General features: G+C 34.6%; 1 long non-coding RNA gene across 1 annotated transcript; it reads left to right on the forward strand.

Moving 5' to 3' along the window:
- The first annotated feature begins 465 nt into the window (after positions 1 to 465).
- LOC126714601 (uncharacterized) lies at positions 466 to 6,135 on the forward strand. The gene is made up of 2 exons (XR_007651636.1): positions 466 to 791; positions 5,924 to 6,135. It is a non-coding gene; the product is annotated as an uncharacterized LOC126714601 (long non-coding RNA).
- Positions 6,136 to 7,103: the final 968 nt, after the last annotated feature.

The following is a 7,103-nucleotide window of genomic DNA, read 5'->3' on the forward strand; positions in this document are numbered from 1 at the left end:
CAGTTTTTATAATTAAACTATGTGTTTAAGTGGTTAATTATTATTTTTAAGCCACTTACTTACAAAAAATAATAGAAGAGTATTTAATAAGCATATTATTTTATAATGCCATTGAATGAGAATTGTAAAGATTATACATAATTGAATTGCTATCGGTATTTTAAATATATACTAAGTATGTGCAAAATTATATTAAGTGGTTTAAGTTATTAGATATATAATTGTTGGTGTTTAATTAGTGTATAAAGGTAAGGATATATATTCATATATATGTGTGTGTGTGTGTGTAAAATAATATTATTCTTGTAGATAAGTGTGAATGCAAAGTATATATATATATATATATAAAAAAAAGTGTGAATGCAAAGAAAAATAAGTGTGAATGCAAGAATATATATATATATATATATATATATATATATATATATATAAAAGTGTGAATGCAAAGAAAAAAAAAAAGGAGGTTGAAAAGGGGTGGGATATTTTCTTCCCTAGCATCCCACGTACCCCACCCCTAAAGTCAATTTGGCTTATCTTTATTTTGCTGCATCTGAAGTCCAGCAGCTCACTTTCCTCTTTCTCTACTCCTTTTTCCCCTTTCTTTGTTCTTCTTTCCTCTTCCCTTCTTACACGGCAACATCTCTCTCTTCCTTTCTCACCAAAAATTCTAGTTTCTTTAAAAAAGAAATTAAACAATTAGCCTTAAGGTTTCACCTTCAAAGTGTGTGGGTGTTACCAGTATCCAAGTCTAAGCTCCTTCGACTTTAGGCTCTCGGTTCCTTTGTTTTCAGGTAAGGGATAAGTTATATGGGCATTTGGTAAGTCATGAGGTTATTTTAAAGTATGTTATGCATTAAAAGGTTTTTGATTAGAGATATGACATATAATCATTATTTTGACAAAGATATGTTCGTAAGCTTTCGAAACCTTATGTATATGATTTAAGCATATTGATGCTATTACTGATTCCACGAACATGATGTTTAATGAAAAGAATGGAAATGTTATGATTATGAAATGTTATACAAAAAAAGAAATTTCAGTATGACGTAAAGTATGAAATGTTTTCGGGTTATGTCCTCTAGTAATCTGAACTCGGCTAGTAGGGGTTAATTACTGGCTTTCCATGGAAAAATGTTATCTGTTTGGCCATTTGAAATAGAGGAAATAGGGCTGCCCGTAACTCTAGGCCATTTAAAGTAGAGGAAATAGGGTTGCCCGTAACTCTAATCTGATTAAGGCCTTCTCCCCAATGTGTACGGACGGCGGGGAGGAACAAAACCTGGAGGGGATGTGCCATCAGGCCTCCTAAAGGGGACAATATCATACACACGGGGCACCCAAATGTGATGAGGCCTTCTCTGTACAGCTTATCAGATATGGACTAACCAATATAATATGAACAGCTATGTTATGTTATTAATCATTAGAGAATTATTTTGTTTAAATGAATTATGAAAAGTTAAAAGCTCTCATGAAAATAAGAAGTTTCTGATGAAAAGAAAGCTGTTTATTAAAGATAAAAGTTTATGAAGTTCTGTTGTGCTATAAAGATAAAGTTTCTTATGAAAGTACAAGTTTATGTTTAAAAGTTATCAGATATCTGTTTTTATGAAACGTTAAGTTTTATGATCATGAAAGTTATAGTGTTCTATGAGAAGAAGTTTATAAAGAAAAGTTTTCTTATCAGTCAAGATGTTTCTAGTTTAATACAAAGTTGCCGATTATCTGATTTAAGTTAAAATAATTATTTTGTAATGAGAATATATATATATATATATATATATATATATATATATATGGCGACTTTGTAGGAAATGAAAGAAATTTAATCTGAAAGGTTTGGTAATGTTAACCTAATAAGAAAAGGAGAACAATTGTTTTCTATGAAGAGCGTATAAGTTATTATTATGAATAATATTAAATACTATGCATGAAAAGATATTCTCCTATTCGAATATTCATAGAATGAAATGATCTGATTTACATGTGTTGACACCCTATTTTGCAACCCGTATTTAACCTCACATGAAGGGTAAAAGGGTAATTTCACATTGGAAATATGCATCTTGATTCTGGTCATTAGATCCTTAATCTCATTTCACCAAAATGATCTTGATGTTGTAACGATCAAATCGACTGGTCATGAGCCCTAATCGGACCATTAGATTGAAAGTTATCATCAAATCAAGTTTTAATGGCTGAGATGCACTATTACAAATTGAGTCTGACTATATGTGATTATGAACAATTGATTTCAATTGGTTATAAATATAATCAATTTGAAATCGATGATGTGTCATAATTTGATTGGTTAGGACTACATTTTATGGTAGAGTTGCATACACCTAATTAACTAGATAGTTAAACATTAATTATTCAATGAGTAATTTGTGCAATTATCTTTTAATTAGAGTAAATTTAGAGCCAATTAAGTCTGAAATGGGAGTGATTGGAGCCATTTAATGTTAATTGGGAGCTAATTTGGGGACCTATTAATGTTAATTATGCTGAAACCATTTTCTAACAAATGACCTCTGCTTACCATTTTATTGATATCTCTCAGAATATTTTGAATCTGTGAATGAGGATATTTTTCCCAGAAACTAGACATCCGGGGCTTCAAATTGAGCACAAGAATGAGACAATTCCGATCAGAATTGAGGTAAATATGATTTTTCAAAGTTGGCTCTATAGGCTGTGACAGCAGTTACGGGAAAACCGAATTTTGGCTTGCTCCTCACTCCCACCAATCTTTCCATTTAATGCACCAGATTTTCCCAAAGGCTAAAATGAGGTCTAGGTTCATGATTCCTTGTCAACTCTCATTAAATGGCCTTCCATTCATATTTCCTCCACCACTACTATATAAACCCCCCTCTCCTTCATTCCAAAGGACACAAAAAAAAAATCCCCCTCTCTTCTCTTCTCTTGAGTTCTAGTGAAGTTGAGTAGTCTTGTCATATCTTGGTCTTCCTGAGACTCAAGGTATTGAGTGAGACTCACTCTCCCTCTCCTAACTCTTCTTTTCCTCCACCCTTAGGACCTCCACCCTTAGGACCTCCATCAAGAATCTCCTCCTCCATTACATGGATCTTGCATGAAGGTATAATCTCCTTCCCTAACTGTTTGCTTATATTGTCATGATGAGAATTTAAGATTAAAGCATGATAATTCTCTTGAATATGTTTGAATGTTCTTAATTGTTTTTATGTGTTCTTCACGTGTTCTTAGTTGTTCATCACATGTTCATGCATATCACTAGATTTAATCTTAAATCCACATCAAAAATATGAAAAAACATGTTTGTTTAGTAATTCTTTCAAATCCTTGAATCTAGGTTATCACTATCCACACACATTCACTAGAGTTCATTTTTCAATCCAAATGTCATGCTTAATAAATTGAAATAGGGTTTATCACATGCACACACCTTAAATTCAACATACAAATTGATTGACATATTGGATGATGTGATATGAATGTTGGCCACCATAGTCTAGAAGACCGGTTTCACCGGGCAAGGTGGGTGCCTAACACCTTCCCATCTTGTAACATAGCCTCCGAGCTTAGATCAAGGGTTAGTAGATCAAATACTTATCCATGTAATTTTTGATTTTTAGATTATAACTAGGAAATAAAGCCATGTACTTTATCTTAGTACTTTATCTTAGATTGTATCTAGGACCAAAGCCATGTAATTTTCCTATGATCAATGTAAATTCAATTTCAAATTAATAAAATGAGGAATTTTTCATTCATGGTTTTTTTATTTTTCCAATAATTAAATAAGTGGCGACTCCATTGTAAAACCCTTAATCTAAAGGGAAAAATATAACTAGTCGAATCTCCATTTTGAGAGAAAATAACACGACTTCACCCATTCACGTGGGTTTGGCCCAATATCCCATAAAAACGGGCCGGGGGCGCGGTCTCTCACAGTGGCGCCCCCGGCCCGTTTTCATGGATGTTGGGCCAAACCCATGTGAATGGGTAGAGTCATGTTATTGCCTCTCAAAATGGAGGTTCGACTAGTTATATTTTTCCCTTTAGATTAAGGGTTTACAATGGAGTCGCCACTTATTTAATTATTGAAAAAATAAGAAAACCATGAATGAAAAATTCCTCATTTTATTAATTTGAAATTGAATTTACATTAATCATAGGAAAATTACATGGCTTTAATCCTAGATACAATCTAAGATAAAGTACATGGCTTTATTTCCTAGTTACAATCTAAAAATAAAAAATTACATGGATAAGTATTTGATCTACTGACCCTTGATCTAAGCTCGGAGACTATGTTACAAGATGGGAAGGTGTTAGGCATCCACCTTGCCCGGTGAAACCGGTCTTCTAGACTATGGTGGCCAACATTCATATCACATCATCCAATATGTTAATCAATTTGTATGTTGAATTTAAGGTGTGTGCATGTGATAAACCCTAATTCAATTTATTAAGCATGACATTTGGATTGAAAAATGAACTCTAGTGAATGTGTGTGGATAGTGATAACCTAGATTCAAGAATTTGAAAGAATTACTAAACAAACATGTTTTTTCATATTTTTGATGTGGATTTAAGATTAAATCTAGTGATATGCATGAACATGTGATGAACAACTAAGAACACGTGAAGAACACATAAGAACAATTAAGAACATTCAAACATATTCAAGAGAATTATCATGCTTTAATCTTAAATTCTCATCGTGACAATATAAGCAAACAGTTAGGGAAGGGGATTATACCTTCATGCAAGATCCATGTAATGGAAGAGGAGATTCTTGATGGAGGTCCTAAGGGTGGAGGAAAAGAAGAATTAGGAGAGGGAGAGTAAGTCTCACTCAATACCTTGAGTATCAAGAAGACCAAGATATGACAAGACTACTCAACTTCACTATAACTCAAGAGAAGAGAAGAGAGGGGGTTTTTTGTGTGCTTTTGAATGAAGGAGAGGGGGGTTTATATAGTAGTGGTGGAGGAAATATGAATGGAAGGCCATTTAATGAGAGTTGACAAGGAATCATGAACCTAGACCTCATTTTAGCCTTTGGGAAAATCTGGTGCATTAAATGGAAAGATTGGTGGAAGTGAGGAGCAAGCCAAAATTCGGTTTTCCCGTAGCTATTGTCATAGCTTATAGAGCCAACTTTGAAAAATCATATCTGCCTCAATTCTGATCGGAATTGTCTCATTCTTGTACTCAAATTGAAGCCCCGGATGTCTAGTTTCTGGGAAAAATAACCTCATTCACAGATTCAAAATATTCTGAGAGATATCAATGAAATGGTAAGCAGAGGTCATTTGTTAGAAAATGGTTTCAGCACAATTAACATTAATAGGTCCCTAAATTAGCTCCCAATTAACATTAAATGGCTCCAATCACTCCCATTTCAGACTTAATTGGCTCTAAATTTACTCTAATTAAAAGATAATTGCACAAATTACTCATTGAATAATTAATGTTTAACTATCTAGTTAATTAGGTGTATGCAACTCTACCATAAAATGTAGTCCTAACCAATCAAATTATGACACATCATCGATCTCAAATTGATTATATTTATAACCAATTGAAATCAATTGTTCATAATCACATATAGTCAGACTTAATTTGTAATAGTGCATCTCAGCCATTAAAACTTGATTTGATGATAACTTTCAATCTAATGGTCCGATTAGGGCTCATGACCAGTCGATTTGATCGTTACAACATCAAGATCATTTTGGTAAAATGAGATTAAGGATCTAATGACCATAATCAAGATGTATATTTCCAATGTGAAATTACCCTTTTACCCTTCATGTGAGGTTAAATACGGGTTGTAAAATAGGGTGTCAACAACATGCATCCTTATTGAATTCTTGTATATCTTACCTTTACTAAGCTGTGTAGCTCACCCCTTCCACTCTTTCAGTTAGCAGGTTTTATTTTGGAGCAGAGGGAGCCTTAGTCGAGTTTGGAAGGAGCTGGTTTTAGTTTTATATGTATAGATCCTAAACTAGCATTCTGACGTTTAGCGTTATAGTTATTGTGTATTTTAGGATCAAATGAAAGTTGTGTACCTGAAAGTATTAAAAGATGTATTATGTAAAAGGATGGAAATCAAATGACTGGTGGATTATGTTATATTTTGAGTATGGTGTAGATGCTCTGACTATCAAGTGAAAAATTATATCAAGAAGTAAAGAAACAAGTATAAAAAGAAAAAGAGAAGCATTTTGGAAAAATTTACTAAAAGTTAAGTTGGTTTTTGTTAATATCATGTTTAAATTTGATATTAGCATGCCGGTCATGGTCACAAATCCGGGTATCGGGTTTGAGGCATGACATGTGGTGTCAACCTATGGTGGAACAAGTAGTCCCGAGTGATCCTATGCATGGGAAGTGTCATTCCTCCTTGTATAAAGGCAATCATAGGAATGACCACTTCACCCACGTCTCTATCTAACAGTACTCCTTCTAGGAGACAGTACCGCAGAACCACTCCCTGCGGGATATGGTATTTTGCCCTAAAGGCCTCCATGGCAGCTGGAGTGTCTACTGGGTCTTTGAATCTACCCATCTAGGCTGAACTGGAGGGACAGAAATAAAAACCGAGGAGAAAAGTAAAATCCGAGGAGAAATTCGAAGCGACGCAACAAATGGAACTTACGGGTATCTTCACAAACGACCGGAGAGATGCTTGAAAATCTCTTCTAGGAAGGACGCTTCGCGGAAACGATTATGGAAATTTGAAAAACGGAAGTGCTCGTAGGTTTCTGGGCGCTGGAGCTCTCTGGAGTTCTCTGGACTTTTGATGTGCAGATAAAAAAGAAAAAATAAGCCTCTCTGGCGCTTTATATAGCAAGAGGGAGAGAGAAAATCACTTCCGCTCGAAAATTCAAGGAGAAACGCTGACCGTCAGATCTACACCATGCCGTTGGATGAAGGAGACATAAAGCTGCCTGGAGTAAATGGCCACGCCTCGTAAATTGTGGCGCGTCAAAAGTAACCGCTCGCACGCGCGGACCAAGACCTCATTAATTCCTTCCTTTGTAAATGTCAAAACCCCGCTTTTCTCCTCGGAAGGAGATCAAAACCGGAGTTTTGAGGGG

This window comes from Quercus robur, chromosome 2, assembly GCF_932294415.1.
Source record: "Quercus robur chromosome 2, dhQueRobu3.1, whole genome shotgun sequence".
In the NCBI taxonomy this organism is placed as follows: Eukaryota; Viridiplantae; Streptophyta; class Magnoliopsida; order Fagales; family Fagaceae; genus Quercus; species Quercus robur.